Below are 26114 nucleotides of genomic sequence, written 5' to 3'. Positions count from 1 at the left end.
AAAGGACTTGAACTTGAACATAACAATACAACACTCTACACACTTGCACGCCTTTACAAGACACTTTGAAAGGCCTTAAACATACCTAAAAAATGTTAAAGCATGACATGGTCATGACTAGAAGATAGGACAATGATATGAGGGATCTACTATACCCTCCAAGACGACACTAAATGATGATAGATTCATTTTAAACCCAAAAGAAGATTCCTACAATTATTTCCTTAACCAAACAAAAGCATCATGATCAAATAACAAAGCAATCATCCTCGACTTCAATGTCAAGACCATGTAAACCAATTCATTAACACTAATATCATTCAATGATAATTGCAATACGTCCATCATGATAAAGAGACTGAATATACAAGATTACAATTATATCATTTGAGGACTCAAATGTCCATTCAATTACATGTTACATTTCATTGAAATAATAAAAAAGCATAAATGAAACCATAAAAAGGATTCATTGAGCATGCCCGGTCTGCTATCCTCCAGATCCCAAACACTCACTATAGGCCACCCAACCACATGGAATCTAATGATCTACTCCCTCTGTGATAAGAGATAGTTTGCGAAGACCACAAACACTCATACACACAAGACACATGGGAGAGATGGATACACTCATCCAAACACACATAATACATAATGATCTAAGGAAAATTTAGGCATAAATAAGCTAAATTAACCAAGTTAACCACCAAAATTGGAATCTAAATAACTAAATCCTTAAGCACAATGGAATTTAATCAAATCAACAAAATAGTAAATTGAAGAATCAAAACCCCCTTTTTGTCAATCCAATAGGCTTCTAGCGTGATCCCATAATACTGGGTTACACTTTTTGGCCAAATTTGACACTAGAATAAGTATTTTTCATCAGATCTTTACTTTCTAAAATCTATAGCAGCTAGACCATTAAGAATTTGAAGATGAAGTAGGGTAAGTACACCAAGATGGTGAATAGAAAAGTGGCCTTATGCAAAAAAAAAAAAAGAATTTTTTCATAACCCATGTGTGATCTATGAAACTCAAAAACGTGCTAGGCTTGGTAGCCAAAAATAATTGAAAAAACAAAAAGTTCCTCAAACTGAGTACATTATATTTCCGCACACTCGTGGGTTTTGGCCATTTTCAATGCCAAAAACCATGGAACAATAGCCCAAAGAAGCAAAAAAATCTCAGATTCTGCGCATGTTTTGCACCATTTTACATTTTTTTGGCATTTTGAGAAATTTCCAACAATGCCACCTTGTCGAACATGTAAGATTTCATTGTTTTGATTATTTTTGTTTGCATTTTAATTGAAGTAGGGTTTTTTAATCTATTTAAGTTCTTTTTTTTATTAATTTGATGTCAGATTCTACAACAATCCCCCAAAATGAAATAGACAACAAAGACCTCCTCGTGCACAAGAAACACAAGCAAACCTTGTAAACATTGCACATGAGCAACAAGAAAACCCTCAAGACGTTGCTCCACAACCATAAAATCCTCAAAATGCTGCTCCTCAACAATCACCGCCACCCCTAAACCCTCCATGTCCTCCATTAGATCGTGTAGATGCCACACAAGAGGATCTCATCAATCGCCTTACACAAAATAGCGCCAAAATTTCTATATTGGTGAATAGGTTGAGGTCCTCTAGTCTTGAGAACCACTCGACCCTCTCCACAACGCTAGAAAGAATGGCCAATAGTGCAAATGAGGTATCTAGGGAGGTTACGAAATGGGGTTCATGGAGAGATAGATGTCGAACATTTTATGCAGATGGGTTGTCATATGGTCAAGTGAAAAAAAGGGCATACTTAAAGGTGACATATGTGCTCTTTTCATCGACCCTATTACTATTAACAACATAGAAGAAAATACATCTTAGTTTCCTATACATTGGTGTGTTCATGCTAGGCTGAAAGTAACTTTTCGGGATAGGTGGTATATGGTCTTTGACCAACCACCTTGTAATAATTTGGAGGTGCCTCTATATTTTTTGAGAAAGTTGTATTGTGAGTTTATCCTCGATAAGAAGTTGAATTACTTTGACATCCGACAATTTCAGGGTAGCGGGAGAGGCTCTGCGTAGGATAGACCTAGGGACTCTAGGGTGGTACAACCACAACATAGGAGGCGTACAACTCCTAAAACCATGGTTCATGTCATTGTCCCTATATCCTTGAAGGAGTCTATGGAGTTACAGACTCTTCATGCAGTTGCATCATTGGCTGATGTCATTGTTCAACATGGCACACAGTTGGTCAGAGAAGAGGATGTACCAGAACGTGCGACACCTCCTTCATTAGCGGCACCTCCATAATCAAGGACACCTCCTTCATCAGCATCACCTCATGCATCAATTGGCACAGGCCAACCCATTTAGCATATGTGTGCCACCTACCAGGGCGTATGTTTTGGTGTAGAAACTGATGTGAATGAGGATGGTTCAACATCTCATTTGTGTACATGTTGCGGGATTAGATGCCATGCTTCCACTATAGAGGATATGACCCTCACCAATGACCTGATGAGTATATTGTTCTCTTGTGATTAGACACAGGTGCATGCAATTCTATTTATGACATGTTATCAATTAAGTGACTAAATCTTATAAAAAGAAATAAATTTTTATTTTTAGATCAATTTAAAGTGACATATAAATAAAATGCATTGTAGGGTGTAGCAAGTGGTGGGAGTACACTATGTACTTTTCAGTCGACTCCACGATCATAAGTAGTTTATCCACCAGAGGTAAATATTTGTAAATTTGTTAAAATTATAATAATACATTGGTTTCAAAATATCTTTTGTTAATATATATGTATCATTACTTGATATTTTATAGGGCTTATTAGGTTCTGAGATGTCCCAACTTGATGATATCATGCTTTCAGCCATTGACTTTGGCCTAGATAGCTTTGCAGTACCATTTAGATTTAGATATTTTTGACTTAGGTGATATATTAAATACATGCTCTTTTCCCTTATTTTAATTTTTTTCTGTTAGTTTACCCCACCTGCCTCGAGGACATCTCATGTGAGAAAGCCATACTCCAACACTCCAAGGTAGAAAAAGATGGCCTCTAAGACACCCAAACGATAGAAGGTAATTCAGTACAATTTAAATTTATTTGTTGAAATTTATATTATGATTAAACATGTATATGTAGATATTGATAAATGCAATTAATTTATTTTTTCTATATATAGAAACAAATGGGGTTTACAGAATTAATGAATGCACCTGATGTCGATGAGGTTCAGTAGAGGGAAGAGGTAATATCTTCATATTCACTTTGGATTGCATTCTTGCTTGTTCGAAATATCTAAATCCTTTTACGTCTATATCATATGTTATCATTTTTCATACAAGAAATGGTATTAGCTGCATCCGATTCGACTATGCCTCCTAAGGTTACATGAGAACCATCTAAGGCTCTAATGTGCATTTGTTCTACATATGTTAAACATATCTATTTAGAAATAAGTACACTCATTTTTAGTTTTTAATCTAGTTTATCAACAACTTTGGGTTATTAACTTGTATTAATTGTCTTTAACCTATTACAACCCCCTTTCCAAACTTCATACTGTTGCTCTACCATTCCATTTCATTAGAAGTCCTACACGTCAAAGATAGGTATGTCTGTCTTAGATCAAATCCTTTTCACTAAGTGCACAACGGAGTTGAAACCCTCTTGTTAACTCCTTTTGGATCTCTTACCATGGATATAGGAAATGATCACAATTGATTCATCTGTGACTTTGCCTCCTACGACCATAGGAAATCCATCTGAGGCTTTGATATAATTTTCTTTTTTAGTCTATTCATTTTTAGTTATTTTGTGTTTTTTGACTATATGTTATTAACTTGTATTAATGTTGATTTACCAATTACAACCCCCTTCAGGTTTTCCCATGGATCCTCAGCCTCACCCAATTGCAGAAGAAAGAGATGAGGTAATCAACATTTAAACTTCAATCAATTTAGAGTTTAGTATTTAGTTATTTTGATGTTATATTGAGAAAATATATTTGATTCGACATTTGAATTATCCTTGTGCAACTACCTAAAGAGTCACGTACTGCTTCGAAGAGGCTCAATTTTGATGATCTGCCACAGTCATAAATATTGATAGAGACATATAGTTCTAGTTGTGGTCATTGAAGGACCAATGTTTGTATATGTATATATCGACTTTGACAGACATGTCACATGCCACATTTTTGTAACTATTATTGATTTGGCATCTATGCCATTTTTTGATATGTACACGATTATTGTTCATTTTGATATATATGAAACTTGATATTTGATCCAATTCATTCATTGATATATATGAAAGTTGATATTCGATCCATTTTGATATATATGAAACTTGATATTCTTGAAACTTAGTTATTTGCAATTGAAATGTGATCAAACTTGTTCATTGTGTATATGTCTTGAAATGTGATCCAATTTGTTCATTACATGTAGCTCATATGGCGTATACTTTTAAACTAGGCTGCTCATATTGTATACACCCACGTACCGATACCAGTAATGCTCTGAGATATCGCCCTCCAAAAAGCTTTGCCCAATTTGGCTTAGTGCACCTTAGGAACACTTCAGTCCGGCGTGCTCTAGAACGTTCGAGATACTCCGTAGGAAAAAAAGGTCATCACTAGTGGTTACCCGACCAACTGGAGCTAATGGAGCAGACGGTTTGGTGTCATGATGAATATTTTGAAAGATATGAAGGTTTTTAGGCCATTGGGACCAAAATATGAAGATTTTCCCATAACTCGTACGACTCATGCAAACCTAATGGGAACGTTCACAATTTCTCATAATCCATTCAAGTTATGCAAAACTAGAAGTTTTAGCCTTAGTTTTGCACAACCCGTACGGGTTATGTAGAACTAGGAACCAAAGAGGAAGGAGAGAGAGAGAGAGAGAGAGAGAGAGAGAGAGAGAGAGAGAGAGAGAGAGAGAGAGAGAGAGAGAGAGAGAGAGAGAGAGAGTAGGATAAGGAGAGGGGGTGAGAGAGAGTAGGGATAGGGGGAGAGAGAGAGAGTAGGGAGAGGGGGAGGGAGAGAGAGTTAGAGAGAGAGTAGGGGGAGAGGGGATAAGAGAGATTAGGGGATAGGAAGAGAGGGAGAGAATAGGATAAGGAGAGGGGGAGAGAGAGAGAGAGAAGGAGAGAGATAGGAGATTGGGAGAGAGGGAGAGAGAGAGAGGGCGGAGATGGGGAGAATAGGATAAAATAGGAGAGGGAGAGAGAACAAAAGGGATATATATATATATATATATATATATATAGAGAGAGAGAGAGAGAGAGAGAGAGAGAGAGAGAGAGAGAGAGAGAGAGAGAGAGAGAGAGAGAGAGAGAGAGAGAGAGAGAGAGAGAGAAGTGTGAGGGGTAGAGAGATGAGATAGAACTCAAAGAGGATAATTAGGGCTCAAAATAGATAGAGAGGATGATGGGGGAAGACGAGAGAGAGGAGAAGAAGAGAGACATGCATTTATACAAACATATATACATATATGTATATATAACTATAGATATGCATACATACAAACATAAACAAATATTATATATGTATTTTTGTACATATGTGTAGTAAATGCTAAGTTTACAAGCATACATTTTGATGTCTTCATAATCCATACGGGTTTTGTGAAACTCAAAATGATGGTTTTAGTTCTACATAACCCATACGGGTTATGTAGAACTATGAATGGTACTATTTTTTTTTCAAAACCCGAGCGGGTTATCTTGCACATCAAAACCCATGCAGGTTTTGGCTTGGTAAGAGGGTTGGAAAATGACCTTAAGGCTTGCAAGCCCATTTTCCCTCCATTTTTGTCCCTTTACAAGTTTTTCATCTTCCAACATGATTTCTCGACTTCGTCGTCATCAGATTTACAAATGATCAAGTGGGTATCTCTAATATTACCACCATATTAATCTCACACGTCTTCTCAACTTTCTGACCATATAAATTTTTCTATTTTTGGACAACATTAGCATAGTAAACTTTAATTTTCTTTACCAGTGCCTTGACTGTCCTCACAGACATATGTCTACCATTTTTTTAAATAACTTTTGATATACTTAACCAAATTAAATATAAATTACATATTATTGTTCTACACTAGATTCTATAAACTTAAAACAAACAAGTTTGCATTTTCGATTATTTTGATGCAAGTTATGCCCAACGCACTAATAGGTACCAAATTTTTAGGATGCGGTGACTTCAAAAAATCATTAAAAAAAAATACTCAACGGAAAATTACAAAAAAATACACAACTTCTAGATTTCACTCTTACCTATCATCCTACCAAAGGGTTTTGCAAAATAATAAATCTAACTATATAATTTGTGTAGCACACAAAACAACTATGTTATGTGTTTCTGAAAAAATCAAGAACATTTTTTCATGCGCGAGAGGTTTGACCCTCTTAATCTTATCCAATTTTAAAAAACTTTAGTAGTTTAGAAACTAGATTCAGAGTACTACAATTCTTATTACTTTCTCAACTCCTATTTTTGAGTGCATGACCTTGAAATATCTCTTTGAAGTTTAGGTTTACCTGTTTTCAGAAAAAAAGTGGCCACTTATACCCCCTTTTTGTTCACCCTCTTGGTGTACTTACCGAGTAAACTACTAATTTTTGAGATTTTTCATATAGATTCTAAATATATATATTTTAAAAATAATTAAAAATTAATTGTTCATATTGTTTTTGATTATGGGAAAAATAGGTTTTGAAGGGACCTCGAAACCCTTGACATAAGAACCTTAAAAGATAAGAGCATTAAGAAATAAGACACGACATACTGCAAAAAAACCAACAAAGTACTAGGAAAAAACCAACACAAAAGCCCAACACAACCAACAACATCCAGCCAAAACAGGAAATAGACAAATTACTTAATGTTTTTAAGGGCATTAGCAAATTTTCCGCTAATCCTTTGCATTTCTTTGATATTATCCTTGAGAATTGGGATTTCCTTGGAAGAGGCCAAGACAACTTTTTTCATACTCGCCCCAATCCTTTTGGCCGCACCTCCAAGAGCACTATCCACATTCCCAACCTCAATAGAATCATCATCAACATCAAGGTTCACAACAGGTTTGGAAGTGCTGGAGCCATCAAGGTATTTGGCAATTTCCTCCATATTCCTAGTCACAGAGTTGAGGATATCCGAAATCATAATCAGGAAGTTCTTCATGGTTGTCTTTCCTTCCTCTAGCTTGCTGATTTGAACTTCCAGCTTCTCCACTTTTTCGTCCATAACCTTTTTCCACTGCTCCTGGTTACTTTCACCTTTCTGTCCCTTCTCTTCCTGTTGATTAGATATTTTTTCCATTTTATTAATTCTTTCATATACCCACCTATCAAAACCTAGACGAGCATCAGACTAGTTCTTGAGCTTATCTAGAATAATCTCATCTCGAGCTCTATCCTTTTCCCTGCTCGTATCCTCCTTATCCTTGTTCTACTCAGTTTCCATTTCCCTTTCCTCCTAATTAATCTGGTTGTCTTGCTCCTCCATAGGCTGGTTGTTAAAATTACCAGTACTCGCACTGTGGGTAGGGCTGCTCTGATCAGAATTATCCTCTTCTCATCCTTCCTCTTCCCCCACTTCCTCATCTTTCCATCTCTCCTCCCTGTCAGAATCATCAGTCTCCATCTCACTTCCTTGTTTTCTCATATCCTCAAGATCAGCCTCTGTATCCTTTTGTTTATCCATGTCCTCAACTTTTGTCTCCACAAAGGCTTTTTTAACCTTTTTACTCTGTTTCAGCTCATCCTTACTGGGCCCAGAGTCCTCAATTTTCCTCTTGCCTTTCCCTAGCGACATCAACAACCTTTTGTTTTCCTGAATTGCCAAAATCTTACAATGCTCATAAATGAGCAAAATAAGGCCATAATGTAGCACAAGAGAAGAGGGGTTCTTATTGTGCTTGTTCAATGAGCGCGACAGGAACTTGAAAAGGTAATAGGAAAGAGAAACCCTCTTCTCATGCCTAAAGTGATTTAGAAGCACAAAGTGATAGGTATGGACCCTAGTGAAACGACCCTCCACAGTGATATACTCCATGATGGCATTAAGCACACAACCCCAAATATTTTTAATATTAGACGCATCATAATACCCCCCAGATGCTTTTCCTAATTTCTCTCTCTCGTTATCTTTGCGCGGAAAGAGCTTGAAAACATTATTGGACACTTTCAGGTCCCTAAAGAAATTGAGACCAGAATGGGGCATACCTGTGACTGTAGAGATGAGGTCTGCGTCCAACTTGAATTTTACACCATGAATTTTGAAGGAGCCATTTTTCCAGTTTTCAGTCACTCCAGTAACCACCAGGTAAACTCTGCTTTTATCATAATCCACCAGTTTTTCCATAAAATGTGTCATGAAACCCTTCTCCAACTTTGTCCATACCTTAGGCATCTCCTGCCATCTAGAAATATTATCAAGTTCCTCTCTCCTAAGATCACCTCCCATTTTTGAATTCGTTCTGCAATTTCTCTGCTTTTGCAACTTAAGAGCCATCTTCCAAATGACACTCGATTTTTTGAAAATACGCACCCAAAAAGCATGCAAAATTTTTATATTCTTATTTAACACTCTGCCCTTCTGATGAGCTATCATTACCTTTCTAAAGATTTGATGATTAATCATTAATACTACCATGATTAAAGTGCGATCCTTCTTTCCCCATAATTCTATCCTTTCTAATGAGGCCTTTAATATTAAAATCAATATTATCTTCACCATTCCATATGCTTTGATCTTTGGAAATAATGCCAAGGTTAGCAAGACCGTCCACTACGACATTTTTTCCCCTAAAAGCATGCTCAATAATAATTGATTTAAAGATAGAAATAATTTATCTGGTTTTAAAAATGATATTTTCGATAGACCACGAAGGCTCAACTTCACCCTTAAGGCATTTAATAATATTAAGAGAATCTCCCTCCAACCATAGATTATCATGATTGAGATTTTTAGCTATAATCAATGTATTTAGGGCAGTTGAGGCTTCAACATAATGACTAGTTTGGTTACCCAAAGGGCCAACAACAGCTACAAGACAACTTCTAGCAAAATTCTTGACAATGCCCCCATAACCAGCATTGCCAGGATTTCCCTTAGAGGCCCCATCAAAATTGGCCTTGATCCATCCCTGGGAAGGAAAGCACCATAAAAGACCATCTCTACCTTTATCCTTGCTGTTTCTACTATTGGAAAGGTTCCATCTTTCATTAAAGTCTTCTTTAGCAGGTAAACCAGTATCAATTCCATATAAGCATTCATGGATCCCTCTATAGATTTTATCCACCACCACTTCAGGGTTCAAACTTTTTTCCCTAAAAATCCCGTTGTTATGCTCCTTCCAGATGTTCCAAGTGACAATAGGGAGAACAAGTTTCCAAAGCTCAACATTATTAGAATTAGAACTAGGGCAATACCATTTCTACTAGAACTCTTCAAGAGAGTTCGGGAAAACCCAACTTAACTTCCACTTACTAAGAATAATATTCCAAATATCCTGATTGAAATTGCACTGGTAGAGGATATGGCAGGCAGATTGCTCCTCCCTACAGCAAAGAGAGAACTTGTTAGGAAAAACAAATCCATGATTATGGAGATTATCAAGGGTTATCACCTTATTTTGGATAAAAATCCAAAAGAAGATATTAATTTTGGGAGTCAACTTCTTTATCCACACTTTAGCCCACAAAGGGATCTCTTCCAGAACTTTGTAATGGATAGAAACCATTGAAGACACATAATATTTCCCATCAGAAGTTTCCTTCCAAATCAAACAATCCTCAAAATTCTCCATAAAGATTTTGGAAGAAAGCAAGGTCTTCAAAATTTTTAATCCTGGACAAAACTGGCTAAACTCAATCCACTTCTCATTTCTCCATTAGTCCCTAACAAGGTCTCCATATTTGATTTTAAACCAGTCTTTCCATTCATTAAGAATGGGGATTTCCTCCAATAGTTTATCCATTAGCCATCTGTCCTCCCAGAATCTAATAATTCTCCCATTCCCCAATTTCCACTTTCTTCCAATAGCAGCCCAAACTTTGGCCATTTGAACAATGTTCCAAATTGCAAAACCTTCCACAAGAAAGGATTTATCCATAAATTCTTCCTCAAACGGTTGCATGTGAAGGTATTTCTTTTTCCAAATGGAATTCCATTCCCTTTCCTCCCCTTTCATTCTCCAAATTTGTTTAGCTAACAAGGCATTATTCATAGTCATAATGTTCCTTATTCCCAGACCCCCAAAATCCTTAGGAGTGCAAATATTATTCCAGGTAATAGGGGGGATTCTATTTTTATTTTCCACTCCCGACCATAAGATTTTTTTGTGAATTCTTTCAATGGCCTTAACAAACTTCTTGGGGATTTTAAACAGACTAAGGGAATAGATAGGCAAATTTTGAAGGGTAGCCTTAAGCATCATCACCTTACCCGCTTGGCTGAGGAGGGCTCCCTTCCACCCAACCGGTTTGGAATTGAATCTATCAACCAACTTCATCCAGAAATTCTCCTAAGGCTTTAAGCACAGAGGGAGACCCAAATAAGTAGAAGGAAACTCAACAATTTTACATCCAAGGATCCTTTCAATCCTTCTTTATCTATCCATAGGGGTATTGATGAAGAACAAAGAACTCTTATCCCAATTTATTTTTTTGACTAGAAGCAGCTTCATAGGAATCCACAATACTCTATATATTTCTCACTTCTCTTATGGTAGCTTCTCCCATGGTAATAGAGTCATCAACAAATTGTTCATGAGTACACGTTAAGTTGGACGAGGAAGGCTTAAGGCCTTTAAGTTTCCCTTCCTCCACACTTCTCATAATAAATCTACCCAAACTTTCTGCCAGGATAGTAAACAAAATAGGAGAGATAGGATCCCCCTGTCTTAGACCTCTAGAAATTTTGAAGAAACTGGATGAAGATCCATTAATAATAACTGCAGAAGAGGTAGTACCAGTCAACTGAGAACAAAGTTGTATCACCTTTTCGCCAAACCCAAAAGCTTTCATAATTCTGAAAAGGAATGCTAATTCACTCTGTCATAGGCCTTGGACATGTCCAGCTTAAAAAAAAAAGCCCCTTTTTTTGCTAAAGTTAAAGAATGAATATTCTCATGCACTGAAATGATGGAATCCAGAATCTATCTACCAGGGACAAAACCATTTTGTTGAGCCGAAATAATGCGGGGGAGGATATCCAACATTCTAGAAGTGAGCACCTTAGATATTATCTTGTAAACAGAGTTAAAAAGACCGATAGGTCTAAATTTATTGAGAGGATCAGCTCCGGGGACCTTAGGAATAAGGACGATAAAGGTAGCATTGAGTTCTTTTAGAAGCCGCCTAGATCCAAATAATTCTTTAATTCCATTACAAATATCAATCTCCACAATATGCCAAATCTTTTGAAAGAAGAACATAGGGAATCCATCTGGACCAGGATACTTGTCTCCAAGAAAGGAAAACACAACCTTTTTGATCTCCTGATTCGAAGGGATCCGAGAGAGATTTTTGTTGTCATCCTCATTTAAAATGGGAGGGATAGCTTAAGCTAGAAGGTCTTGATTTCTGATATCTAGAGAGTCCACACCTCCCAAAAGATTACTAAAGAAATCCACAACTTCCTTTCTTATTTCATTTTCATCTGAAAAAATCCCCCTATTGCTGGATAAACTGGATATCCTATTGGCCGCCCTATGCTTGGGAGTAGTCACATGGAAAAACCAAGTGTTTTTATAACCTTCCTTCAAATACAACGCTCTTGATCTTTGTCTCCAAAAAGTTTCTTCATTAGAGATAATTTCATGGTATTTGGAGAGCAACCCATTTTCAACATTCCTCAAATCCTTAGAAAGACCTTCCACTTGAATTTTATCTTGAATTTCTTTAATATCTGTCTTAATATGAGCTTTCATTTTAAAGATATCTCCAAAAGTCTCTTTATTCTAGATTTTGACTTTGGCTTTGATAATATTAAGCTTTTTGGCCACTCTAAATAAGGCAGTACCCTCAACCTCTGAATTCCACCATTCAGAAACAAAGTTTTCCAATGAAGGGTGGGACAACCAAGCTTTTTCAAATCTAAAAGGGAAATTACGCTTTGAGGAAGTGGAATTGGTAGTGAAAGAGATAGGATAATGATCAAAACCAATCTTAGTGATAGACGCCAAAGAAAAATTATACTTAGAGAGCCAATCGGGAGAGATCAGGGATCTATCCAACCTAACTTGAATGAGATCAGGGTCAGTTCTTCTATTGGTCCAAGTGTAATTAATCCCTTGGAGATCCACATCCATTAAAGCTTGATCATTAATAAATTCCATAAGATCTTGTCTTCCCTCTAGCTGCAAAGGAAGGCCACCCATCTTTTCATCCTCTTTTAAGGGGTATTGAAATCTCCCATAATCATCCAGTTTTTATTAGAAAAACTTTGTCTCTCTTCAGCCAGGATCCTCCACAATTTAGGTCTTCCAACTTTAAAATTAGGCGCATAGATATTAGTGATAACCCAGACAAAGTTATCCTTAATATGCTCAAGCAAAACTGAGGTACTATTAACCCCTGAAGCAATTTCCTTACCTTTAATAGAATTCTGATTCCAAAAGATAGCTATACCTCCAGAGGCACCCTTCGAGCTTGTTCCAATTACCCCATTACTTTTGAAAATTCTAATTCTTTCTACTTTATCCTTACATGTCTTAGTTTCCTGAATACGAACTACATCTGGTTTATGATCTCTAACAATATTACGCAACACATCCTTCTTGTGGGGGGCATTCAACCCTCTGATATTCCATGAAATTATCTTCATACTTTAACTAGGGATAAGGATGACTCAATGGAGCTTTGTGTTCCATCAACACGGTTCTTCCAACTTTCCTGTTCCCTCTGATTCTTTAGAGAGGGTCACCCCTATTTTTTGCTTTGACTTCCAACATCTGCAACCTTCTTATTCTTGCTTCTGGTTGAAATACCTCCATTGGGCCCTCCATTATTTGACTTGCCTTCTTTAATACCGAAAATCCTAGGATTCCCCTCAAGGCCCACCGTCTCCATGCTTTTAGGAGGAGTTTTGCACTGGGAGTTCAAGATCATATTTCCAGTCTACTTAGGACTTCCATTGGTTAATAACAACAGTGGCATAGTTTTTGAGATATTACAGTCCCGTGCTTCATTAAAGTCTTCCTCATTTTCTTTATTATTAGATGAAGTTGAAGCATCATCATTGGAAAAATCATCAACTTTACCTTGGATGATAGTGTCAACCTTCAAATCCTCTGATTCAGTTTTTTGAACTAGTTCTTTGGTCCCATTCTCTTCCTCCTTGTTACTTTCTTTTTGACTATTAGAATAGGCACAATCAGATTTTTCCTTGTTATTGTTCATACCCTTCTTTTCCTCATTTTCCATCTCGATCACTTCCTTCTCAAGGATAACCTATGGAGGTGGATCATCATTCTTCCCTTTCGTTTGTCATTTCTGCTTCAAATTGCTATCAGTTTTACTATTCTTACCCTTCTTGGATGGATAAGATTTCTCCCAATGACCCGAATTTTTACAATGAAAACACATAAATGGGAGAGATTCATATTAAATCATTTGGGTCCATTTCCCCAGTTTAGACAAAATCTCAATGGATTGAGGCATATTCGTCATTTGATTAACATTAACACAAATACAAGCAAAAACCAACCTAGATTTGGCTGCAGTCATCGGGTCAATCGACAAAAGTTCACCGAATGAGCCCGCAATCCCTTTAAACACCTCCTCATTTTAGAACTCTAATGGAAGGCCAAGAAGATGCGTCCACATAGGCGCTGACACAAAAAAGGAATCATCCATAGGAAGGTTAGGAGTCCATTTCTGTAAAGCCAAAGTTGACTTGCCAAACATCCACAACCCTTCATAGAGTGCTTTGATCATATATTCTTCATTATTAAAAGCAAAGGAGAAAAACCCCCTAGGCAAAGCCACCACATCCACTTGACCTTTGAGAACCCATTTTCTCCTTATAAAGTTCCTTATGACATCGATGTTAGGTCTAAAACCAGCAAATCTTCCAACCAAAGTCATAGCTAATCCAGAAATAGTGAAATCAACCAGCTTATCCGGCATAGATATAGAAAAAACCCCTGTCGACGGATCATAAATATTTTTAACTTTCGGAAGTCCAGATTGCACCAAAGGCCTGACTCCAAAAAGAGCCGTCCATTTCTTTTCTTTACCTAATTCATGTGGGTCCCCAGTTTTGGAATCTTTATCTTCCACCGATTTGATTGTTGCCTTGTCCCCCTAAGTACCCTGAGATGCATGGGAACCTGCATGATCTCCAGCTCCAGCTACAGAAAGATCGCCATCCCCATGTTTGAAATTTTAATTTCTCGCTTGCCACTCCCCTCCTCCCACAAAGCCCACCATTTGTTATAATTTCCTTTTGGTATGATTAATTGTTCATATTGTTATGCAACTTTTAATAACTCAATATTTATAGTAATCAACATTTTTTAGAAGCGACATTTACCTGATAATGCATAACATTTTTTATAGAAAGAAAATTCTAATTTTAAAAATATAGAATTGTAACACCAATATCTAGTGAATGGATATTTTTTCATAATTTTTTGTTACATATATATATTTTTAGTTAATTTTTTAAGACAAAGTAACTGTAATTTAAACAGAGGTGTACTCCGTAATACATAACTTTCTTTGTATGCATTTGAATTAACTTCTTCTTTTTGTGTTGAAATGAGGATATCAATACCTAGGGAAAATATATTTTTTACAATTTTTTTGGTCTATTTTTCAAATTTTCCACATGTGTGAAACACAATCCTTAATGTTCAATGAAAAACCGACATTCATAAGAAATAAAACATAAATATATTAAAAATTATATTATTTGGAAAGCTTATAATAAGGGCTAAATACTTAAAAAAAGAACTTCTAAACAAATTAATATGACCCCCCAAAAGCTAATGTAAAAGTGGTTTTTTATCAACATTTTGATAGGTGCGAAGGAGACTCCATTGTAGGTATGATTTAAATATAGAGAGGTTCTATCCAAGAAATCTTGATCTAAGAGTCTTTGATCTAACTCTCAATTAATTACTTCAAATGGGACCTCTTAAAGCTTAAATCATTATATTTTCTAAAAAAATGTATGATTTCAGCAAAAATCAAGATAACAAAAAAGTGTAACCCACTATTGTGAGATCACCCTCTATTGCTCTTCTTCATCATCGTGTTGGTGTGGCTCTCAGTATCTGCATTAGAGTACCTGCACAAGTTAGACACAATAATTCTGAAGATAGTGGTTAAGGAAAATCAGAGAAGTTGAGCTAGATTTATAGATTCTAGAAGATGATAATAGATGGTTGAGATTCATTTTAGAACATAAATGATCAATGGTTGAGATTTATTGCAACAAAATTGATTGAGAGTTTAACTCATTTGTTTGATGAGTCAACTGGGTTGATTGATTAGATGACTTAATTGATTAATCAATGAACCGAGTTAACTAAATTGATTGCTCTATTCCAAAAACCTGATTGAGAGTTGAAAAAGGTGATTGATGAGTTAACTAAGTTAATTGAGGAGATGATTGAAAAGATTGCTCAGTTGACTAAATTGATTGCCCAGTTAGATTGAAAGTTAGTGGGAGTTAGAATTTCAACATGTGTTGTAGGATGAAATTGCATTTGATTTGCATTTTATTTGAATTTGGATTTTCGAAAAGTGAAATGCACATGTAATTAATTGAAATTTGATGAAATTAGAATTTGGAAATTTTAAATTTTAAATTTTGATTAGAAGAATAAATTAGTTAATTAAATAATTAAAAGGAAATAATTAAATAATTAAAAGAAAATAATTAAATAATTAAAATTTAATTAAATTAAATAATTGAAATTTAATTAAATTAAATAATTAAGATTATTTAATTAAATGATCAAATCACAATTCATTAAATCATAAATATTTAATTAATTGTATAGAAAGGGTTAAATGATTAATAAGATAGAAATAGAATAATTAGTAATGTTGAGGTAGGATGACTAAAATTAATTTGGAAGAATTTAATTTGTTTAATTAAATAATTAGTCCAGATTAATGAGACATTTTTAGGTATCTACATTTGCCCCTCTTTGAGACAATGTTGGAATGACATTGTTTAAAAGAAAATGAAAAAAAAATCATGCCCTGGTAATGCCCCGATGATGTTTAGGGTATAAATATGCCCCCTTGAACAATTGGTCAAAAAATAATGGAATTGAGATCAAATTAACGATACCATGCTAGTGAGCAATAGTTTCCAGTTTCATGCGATTTCAAGTTCGTTTGACTGTTCTACAAGTGTGTTGAAATTCAGGGGGACCATGACCGTGGGATAGAGGAAAACCCTAATTTTTGAGCTAAAAATAGAAATTTTAACCATTCATTTGCTCATTTGCTTTTATTTGAGTTCATTGAGTTTTGTGCAGTTTTTGAGCTTTTTGGTGTCCTTTTGAGCACTATGACTAGCTATAGAGCATGACTGCATTTGTCTGAGTAGGTTATATCATATCAGAGACCACCTGACACCAGAGGGATGATAAGTTCTCAAAATGTTTTGCTTGTTTTTGCTTAATGTTGTTTAGTTTTCCCAAATTTTCTAGAGCCAACTTTTTTAACTATTGCACAATTATTGTTCGACTTTTTTGCATTTGTACTAGTTATTGCGCATACGTGTTAAGTTTGTCACAAGCATCTTAGTGTTGCACACTAGTTGGAATTGTATCACATTAGACTGTCAAATTTACATTAGTGATAAATGTTGCACATATATGATAATTATCTCACATGTGTTATAAATATTTCACATAGGTTCTAAATGAGTTGCATGCGTTTGAAATATGCCTCAATCATTGGTTTAGTTGATGCATGCTTTGAAATTTTGTCATGTGAATCCTGATATTTGACACATTCATCATATTTTCTATGTAGAAGACATTGGGTGTGCTCAAATGTAGGCACATGAGACCTAGTGGACTTGATCTTCGCGATCAATTACTTGCTGAGGATATTGATTTGATTTGTCATCTGGGTTTATATCATGCACTTCATCTTCTTGAGGTTACAACCAACAGGGCCTTGATCACTTCTTTAGTTGAGCAGTGGCATTCTGAGACATGCTCATTTCATCTTCCCACTAGTGAGGCTTCAATTACCTTGGAGGATGCATGGCATATTTTGCACATTCTGATACATGGTGAGTGAGTGGTGCATGATCACAAGGCCAATATTAGAGGACCGTGTTATCTCTTCGAGTGTGAGGAGCAGGATATTCCTTTGAGTGAAGGATATGAGAGTTCATTGACTCAGCTGGAGGAGGTGTATGATGACTTGAAAGTTGTACTATGTAGTCTCATAGGAGGGCTTTTGATACCTAACAGGAGATGTCATGGATTCCCAGTTGGATGGGGCTAGGTTATATATGGGATGATAGTCGAGAGCCGGGTCTACACATGGGGTCCTTGTATACTCACCATGATATACTACCAGATGCATGGGATAGTTTATTTGGCGTACAGATCTATCAGCTACAAAATTACTTTGCTCTAGGTCTGGGCTTGGAAGCATATTGCTATATTCTAGCCAGTTGTTCATGTTGCACTTCAGGTAGAGGAGCCATATGCATACAGGTGTACTCTACAGATTAGACATAGGGGCTCGAGGAACATTATGTACTCAAGACACCAGATTGATGTTCTACAACACTTTATTTGGAGACCTTATTTGGATTGCCTCAGTTTTGTAGATGATGCTCAACACTTTTCTTTTTGCAGAAAACAAAGATATCTTATTGGTAGGATTGTTGACATAGAGGATCATAGAGTTAAACCTCCGAGGACAGGTTTTTAGATAGTTCAGAGAGATTCAGGGTGTGTCAATTGTTACAACTTACTTTGCTTGAGTGCCTCATGAGGTTTTTGACTAGGGTGCATGCAAACAACGTCATGTAGTGGCTACTGAATATGATTCACTGAGAGGAGTCTAGTGGGGTTGGGCTGCAAGAGTAGAAGATCCAAGGATGACACCATAGTATGACACACGGTGGTTGAGGCATAGGCCTATCCCATTGATATATTCGGTTGTGCTGACCACTCCTCAACAGATATGACATTAGAGATGGGAGGGGAGACATAGAGGATGGAGGAGGAGGTGGAGATGGAGGGAGAGGAGCAGTTGTGGCTGTTGCTGCTGTAGGGGGAGAAGAGGAGGATAAGGAGGAATGGGAGGAGGGAGAGGAGGAGGTGGAAATTGGTGGCGACAATAGCTCTAGTAGCAGTGAGGGTGATGACGATTCTTCATCAGGATCAATGAGCAGTGAGGGAGATGAGAGCTCTGAAGATACTGATATGCCCGAGCTTGAGGATGTACTTGCTCTACCAGTAGGTGGATAGGGAGAGAGGGATGATGATGAGGATGATCCACAAGATGAGGATGATCCACAAGTCCTTAAAGTGTGGATCTAGAGTTTGGAGGATGCTCTAGCTGCAGAGTAGTAAAGACAAAGAGATGATGGGGCCTTAGTTCAATAGGAGCAACAAGTGTGGATTCAGGAGAGAGACTGTCTCCAGAGGGAGAAGGATGATGTCATACAGAGGGCATGATTGGTATTGGATGGCTATGATCAATAGTGGTCTAGGTACAAACATATAGACATAGGCTGATAGAATTTTTGATGCTGCCTAGGAAACTTTATATTATAGACAACTTTATGAGTGAGTCATTCCTGAGGGTCAAAGAGAACCTAGATATCTCGCATACAAGTCTTAGAGTGGATCTAGTAGATCTACGTCTTGGAGAAATAGCACGGAGTTATGGGTCCACCTTTGGTGCCATCAGGACATCCTAGAGAAGGACTGAGTGGGCAAGATCCTCCAACAGATAGAGGCAGTGTCGGTTGACACCTTGTTTATTGTGTTATATGAGCCTTCAGTGAGTTCATTGTATTTTGACACATTACCATCTTTGAGATATGTGTGTGTGTGTGTGTGTGTGTGTGTTTGTTTGTTCTATCTATGTGATGCATGATTCTATATGTTCTTGTTTATGATGATGCGACGATGCATGATGTTTTAAAATGGAATAAATGTTTTAATTGAACTAATTGAATGGATCTAAGTGAATACTTATAGAACAATGCAATTAGTAATGCAAGTGGTTAAATGTAACTAAATGAACTATAATGAATCTAAATGACTATGTGATTTTAAAATGCATAATATGATAATACAATAAGAATAACATGAATTAATATAACTAATGAATGAATGTATATGAATGCAACTATATGATAATGAATCTCTTTGTTGAAAAATGCCAGAATATCATTTGATTACTTGGCTCAATGAACTTAGGAGAAATGTTAGTAGGGTGAAAGAGAGAATTGATGAAAAAAAACATGTTAGATGAAATGATAGAATTCATTTGAGAAGAGATGATTGGTAAGAAAAGAATAAGATGAGAGATTAAAAGATCAAAGATGATAAAGCCACCAATTTGTGTCTTTATTCATAGCACAACATATTCATCATTGAGCCTTATTATGTAGCAATGGAGCTTTGCACACCAGGGTATGAGGAACCAAGGTGTAAAGATGTCTCATTGAAGAAATAAACACTTAGTAGACAAGGGGTGAACCCCTCCATTTCGTGTATAGCGCCAAGGGTCAAGGTATGTGTGATAGTCACAAGCATAGTTATCCTTGACTTTATTTTTGCATAGGATACTTGCCGAATGAACATATCAACACAGGCACCCAATGGTACTATTTCCCTAGAACTTCATCACTTCACACCACAAATAGAAAACAAAGAAAAAGATCATGCCTATCACGACTCCACTAGTCACTTGAGGACATCCTTGAGTAGCATAGGAATATAATTTGTCATCAATTGATGAAAGATAAAGACTAACTTGGACAAAATCAACAACCATACTTATCTGTGCCTTTATTTTGATTACTTGATGCTATGGTTGATAATGTATGGTTTCAAAGATTTGAATGCCCTCTATAAGACCGATATGTCTGGTTTCAAGTGTACCCTTCCTTGTTTAAGACAAATTGTTTGATTGATAGGGTTGGTTGATTTGATTGATAAGACAGTTTCATCGGTTTGCTTGCAGATGTTGATAAGGTAGTGATGCTCTGCAAAAAGGATTAGAAAATCTATTTGATGGCAACACACACAAGAGTACAAGAAACAAACGTTAGTGTTAGCAACAAAAGATTATCCTAAACAGGCATATCAAGAGAGATATTAAGCATGAAATAGAAAGCATATAAACATAGAATAAAATAGCTAATCAAGATGCTCATAGTTGCTCCTCCCTTGTTCCTCTCATCTCCAAGTCCCAAATGAGTGTAGCTCTCAGCTTTTAGCACTAGCCATGGATGCCATATGGAGATTCAAGATGGTTGAATATGATAAGAAAATGCTATGCAAGTGTAGATAGTGATGCTATGAGAAAGCTCTATGCTAATGTCAGTATAACAACAATACTCTAATGCTTCCTTTTGCTTGAGGAGAAGGGTTCTATTTATAGAAGAAATGGGGAAATGAAGGGTTAAGATTGAATGGTTTAATCAAGGGCCAAGTTTGAAAGTTGGGGATCCATGTGCACAATTGGCACCAATAAAATGGTGACAAGTGTCAACATAGGATTGGGTTGAGAGAAGAGGTTGGAGGCATTAAAGGCCTGAGAAGACCTCATGGTTATCTAGAGGCTAAGGGTCAAGTTCAAATTAAGATTACCCACTGGATTAAGAGTTAATCCAAGGATAAACCTTTGTGCAAATGTTTAAGAGATAATCATGGTCAAAGCATTAATGGCTTGATGAGACCTTTGGGTTGGGTAGAGGTTGAGTCAAAACAAATGTTTTAACCATGTGGGAGTGTTTGAGGTAACCATTAATGGTTATTGGAGACTTTGGGGATTAAGTGGTTGAAGGTTGAAAGCCTTCAATGGTTATCAAAGACTTTGAGCCATTTAGTGGTTGAAGGTTGAAAGCCTTTAATGGTTATCAAAGACTTTGAGGGTTTGAGAAGTGACTTCCCTTTTGCTTAGGAATGTGACAAAGTTTAGAGAAGGGGTTAGGTTATTTAGAAGTGATTAGAAAATTCTAGAAGGGGTTTAGGCATGCAAGTGGATTTTGTAGGAAAATGCAAGTGGGAAAATTTTTGGTATTTTCAATTAAAATAAAATCATTTTTTTTAATTAAATGGTGTAATTTGCATTTGGATAAATATTCAAATAAATATTAATTTATTTAAATGAGAAAAATGAAGATAAAGCATTAAAATGCTTGAAGACTTTGAGAGAAACCATTAAAGGCTTGAAGACTTTAAGGAAAACCATTAAAGTCTTAAGAAGACTATAGAAGGAAGCCATCAAGTTTGAAGACTTTAAAGCCATCAAGTTTGAATACTTTAAGGGAAACCATTAAAGGTTTCAAGTGGGTGAGGATAAATAGGATTTTAAATAAATAATTTATTTAAAATAGTTGTGCAACTTGCTTTTGTAGGAAAATACAAGTGGGTGGAGGATAAAGGTGATTTAAATAAATTATTTATTTAAAATAATTGTGCAAGTTGCATTTGTAGGAAAATGCAAGTGGGTAGAGGATAAAGGTGATTTAAATAAATGTTAATTTATTTAAATGTGAGAGGTGGGATTTTGGGGGATTTAAATAAATATTAATTTATTTAAATGTGAGAGAATATTTAATTAAATAAATATGATTTATTTATTTAATTAATGGTCTGAATTTGGTTAAGTGAATTAAATCAAATAAATTGAATAATTTATTTAATTAATAGGAGAAGAGGGTTAAGATGAATTAATTAAATATTAATTTAATTAATTATTAATTGATGGTTAAATAATCAAATAAATACTAAGTATTCATTGAATTAAGTGGATAGATTTATGTGACTACATTTGCCCCTCTTTGAGACGATGCAGTTTATCGCGTCGTTTCAAAGAAAGAAAAATAGGTGTGAAGAAATGTCCCATAAAATGTAAATTTAATGGGTGGTATGCCCCCTCGAGAGGGGCCGATTTTTTTTGAAAAATCGGGCGATCGCTCGAAAAAGAATGAAAAGTGGAGGGGATGTAGAATAGAAGAAATTAGAACTAATAATGAAAGAATGGGAGAAAATGGAGTGAATATGAAGAAACAACAAGCCAACGAGTACCCTGAGGTCATGCAAGAGATACATAGCATATGTAGTGTGGGGTTTGGATTGATGCTATACAATTGATCAAAATTGGTTGGACAATCTGGTGCAATCGGTTTAATTGCCCCGGACAAGTCAAAGCGTGACAGCTGATGTCAGTTGGTCGCTTGGACATGATAAAGTCTGAGTAAGTGAATCAAAGTGACCTGATGTGACTTAGACAATTGATATAATTGGCCGATGAAGTCAAGGTATATGAAGCAAAACACTCGTTAAGACATAGACAATTGATGTAATTGTCTGTTGGATTGTGTTTGATTGGTTGATCAATTGATAGTGTGTGCGTGTGATGGATGGTTGTGGGGAATCATGGCAGCCCCGTTGAGACTAGGTCATTATGATAAATGCTTGATGTAGTCTAGGATTACCATAATCGATTACCTGTTGAGACCCGAAGATACTTGATCAGAGTATCTGTTGATAGTCTAGGTGTGTGTGAGTTGATGTAGCTGTGCAGACAGAGTAACTTGCTGGGCTTATTGGATGACTTAGCATAGGAAACACAATCCCTCCTATTTAGAGATGGATGGTGATGAACGTGGCTTGATTGGGTTGATTGGGACATGATGTAGGGTATGTGATGCTGATTATCGAGATGGGGAGGGTGGAGGGGGGGGTTCAATGTTAGATAGAAGAAATGGAGGACCTATTACATTCCTATGGAAGAAGAGGAAAATAGAGTATCCATTGTCATTACTATGTATGAATGATATGTAGCTATTTATGAATGTATGGATGGGTGGAATGCAATGAAATGCAATATATACATATGAGATGAAATGACGATCCATGGTGCTTTATTTTTCATCATCGAGCTTTAAAATGTTGTAAGAAAATACAAGCAACTTGACATAATGATTCAAGATGACCTGAGTATTCCTTACATGGATTTTGATATAGCAAGTTAATACAAGCAACTTGATATAATGGATCAAGTTGACCAGAGTATTGCTTGCAGAACAGACAAGGATTATCTCCTTTCATGCATGACTTGGATCGTCCTCCTTGATCTTAGACTGATCATATCCTAAGACAAGTGCATACCGTAATAAGAGATAAAACCTTTATCTAGTTTGGATGAGGTAGGAGGAACCAAAGAAAAAGCATTGTACCTGCAAATAAATAGTATATACATAAAGAATAAAGAATATGGATCCTTGGTAATGGTTCATGCTCATATGGTCGGGGTATACGCTGTAGTCAGCAAGCCGTAGTGATCTATGACTGCATTTTGCATAAGATCACGTAGCTTGGTGAACTTCCCACGTAGACACCATTAGTACATGCCCCAGAACTTCATCGGAAGTAATGCGCAAACGATACAAAACAATGCTAAAAGATCCTAATATAAATTACTAGACCATAAATCAACCAAGTATTCGATAGTGTAAACAGAATTTTCTTGTCAAAGAAAATGTCATCTTGTCTTTGTTTTTGTAAGGAAGGATGCATCCTTGTTGAAGACAGTTTTGAGTGTTGATGTTGTTTGGTTTGATTGATAAATGGTCATTTTGTGAGTATTTTGTCAATGCTTGTTTTGGTATCTGCATGGATGAGTAAATACAAGGTATTGCCATGTTTTTTTTTGTTTGATTTTTTGATGTTTTATGATGTTTTTGGATTTTGAATTGTTTGAATGTTTTTGGATATTTTGAAGTGTTTTTGAATGTTTTTGGATTTTTGCAAGATATTTTTGAATGTTTTTGGATTTTTGACGATTGCTTTGAATGAAGAACTTAATGAATCATAAGACAATGTAGAATCCACTTCCATCAACTAGATTTAAGGGCATTGCCCCCAATTTTAGACATGACTATGAAAAAGCGGGATGCAAGACGCATGAAGTACTTTCTTTGATTACAGATCAAATAACAAGCCATGGTTTAGATGGATGGATGTGTGGATGCATGAATGTGATTGCAACGAATCTGAAAGATATTGGAGCCATTGTCTTTACGAGTGGCGCCTGTTTGCCAGGTTTTCACCATCGCACTTACCCAAGGTGCCACCGGAGTGGTTGTTCACCGTTTGGATGCATGATTTTTCTTTACTTTTTTGAATGTTTTTGTATTTCTTCAGGATATTTTTTTGAATGTTTTTGGTATTTTCTAGTATGCAGGGGAGCCTGATGCTCTGTACAGCTTAGGTATAAAACCGTTTTAGGTGCATGCTGTTGATTGATCCTGCGAGCGGTTCTCCTTCTGATGTAGCCAACTGATATGCCCCGGACCCGAATACAACAGTGACAACATATGGGCCGAGCCAGTTTGATTCAAACTTGCATTGATGTTCTCTGTTTGGTTGGTTGTGAGGATTCTCTCGTAGAACAAGATCACCTACCTCAAATGTACGAGGTCTAACTCGGTGATTGTAGCTTCTGCTCATGCGCTGCTGATAGGCTTTGAGGTGATTGTATGCAGCTTGTCATTTCTCATCAAGTAACTCTAAGTCCTGAAGACGGGATACTCTGTAGGCTTCATCATCAATGAGATTGTGCAAGGAAACCCGTAATGATGGTATCTCGACCTCAATAGGCAAGATAGCTTCTGCACCATAGACCAATGAATAAGGAGTTGCACCTGTAGGGGTTCGAATGCTAGTTCGATATGCCCATAGCGCTGGATTTAGTTGAACATGCCAATCACGACCGACATCATTGACTGTCTTCTTTAGGATCCTCAATATGTTTTTATTGGATGCTTCGGCCTGAACATTGCCTTGTGGGTAATAGGGAGTGGAAAAGCGGTGTTGGATATGAAATTTCTCACAAAGTTCGCGGACATCCTGATTTTTGAAAGGAAGACCGTTATCTGTGATGATGGACATGGGTACACCATACCGGCAGATGATGTAGTTGAGGATGAATGAGGCGATCTGCTTGCCGGTGACTTGGGTAAGTGGAACAGCTTCGATCCACTTTGTGAAATATTCGGTGGCGGTAATAATGAATTTATGGCCATTGGATGAAGATGGATGAATCTTACCCACAAGGTCAAGGCCCCATTGACAAAAAGGCCATGGTGTTGTGATTGGTTGCAATTCCTATGCTGGTGCATGTATCAGGTCGCCATGAACTTGGCATTTCTTGCACTTCCTGACAAAGTAGTAGGAGTCTTTTTCCATAGATGGCCAATAGTATCCATTGCGCAGGAGTTTCTTGGCTAGTGATGGACCACTTGCATGGGTTCCACAAATTCCTTCATGTACCTCTTCCAAAGCCTTTGTTATCTCATCTTGTTCCAGACATCGAAGGAAAGTACCATCAAGACCGCGTCGGTATAGGGTTTCGACAATAATGGTATACCGAGCAGTTTGGCGAATGAAGGTTTTTCGTTGGTTATTTGATTGGTTGGGAGGAAGGGTGTGATCGCGGAGATAGGTGTAGAACTCACCGTACCATGGGGATTCAGAACCGACAAGGCGACATATTATCTCAGATTTAGGGGTATCATAAGCGGGGATCCAAAGCTGTTCTACTAAGAACTCGTAGCGTGTTGAATTCTGTGGAAGATCTAGGAGAGATGCGATGGTAGCCATAGCGTCAACAGCTCGATTCTGATCTCTTGGTATCTGCTCAAAGGTGATAGTAATAAATGATGTCTTTAGAGTGTCCACCATTTGCTTATATGGCATGAGTTTGTCATCATTTATCTGATATTCATCTGTTGCTTGTCGAATGACTAGTTGGGAATCGCCATATACTTGTAGTTCTTGTAATTTCCATTGTACGACTAACCTAAGTCCTGTGATCAAGGCCTCA

At 36.6% G+C, this 26114-nt stretch overlaps 1 pseudogene; it reads right to left on the bottom strand.

The window, feature by feature from the left end:
* LOC131051471 (beta-fructofuranosidase, insoluble isoenzyme CWINV1-like) overlaps positions 1–8559 on the bottom strand; it is a 33161-nt pseudogene extending 24602 nt beyond the window's left edge.
* Positions 8560–26114: the final 17555 nt, after the last annotated feature.

This window comes from Cryptomeria japonica, chromosome 7 (assembly GCF_030272615.1).
Source record: "Cryptomeria japonica chromosome 7, Sugi_1.0, whole genome shotgun sequence".
Taxonomy (NCBI): Eukaryota; Viridiplantae; Streptophyta; class Pinopsida; order Cupressales; family Cupressaceae; genus Cryptomeria; species Cryptomeria japonica.
Note: the sequence above shows the minus strand (reverse complement) of the source record. Positions and strands in the feature narration are given on the sequence as shown.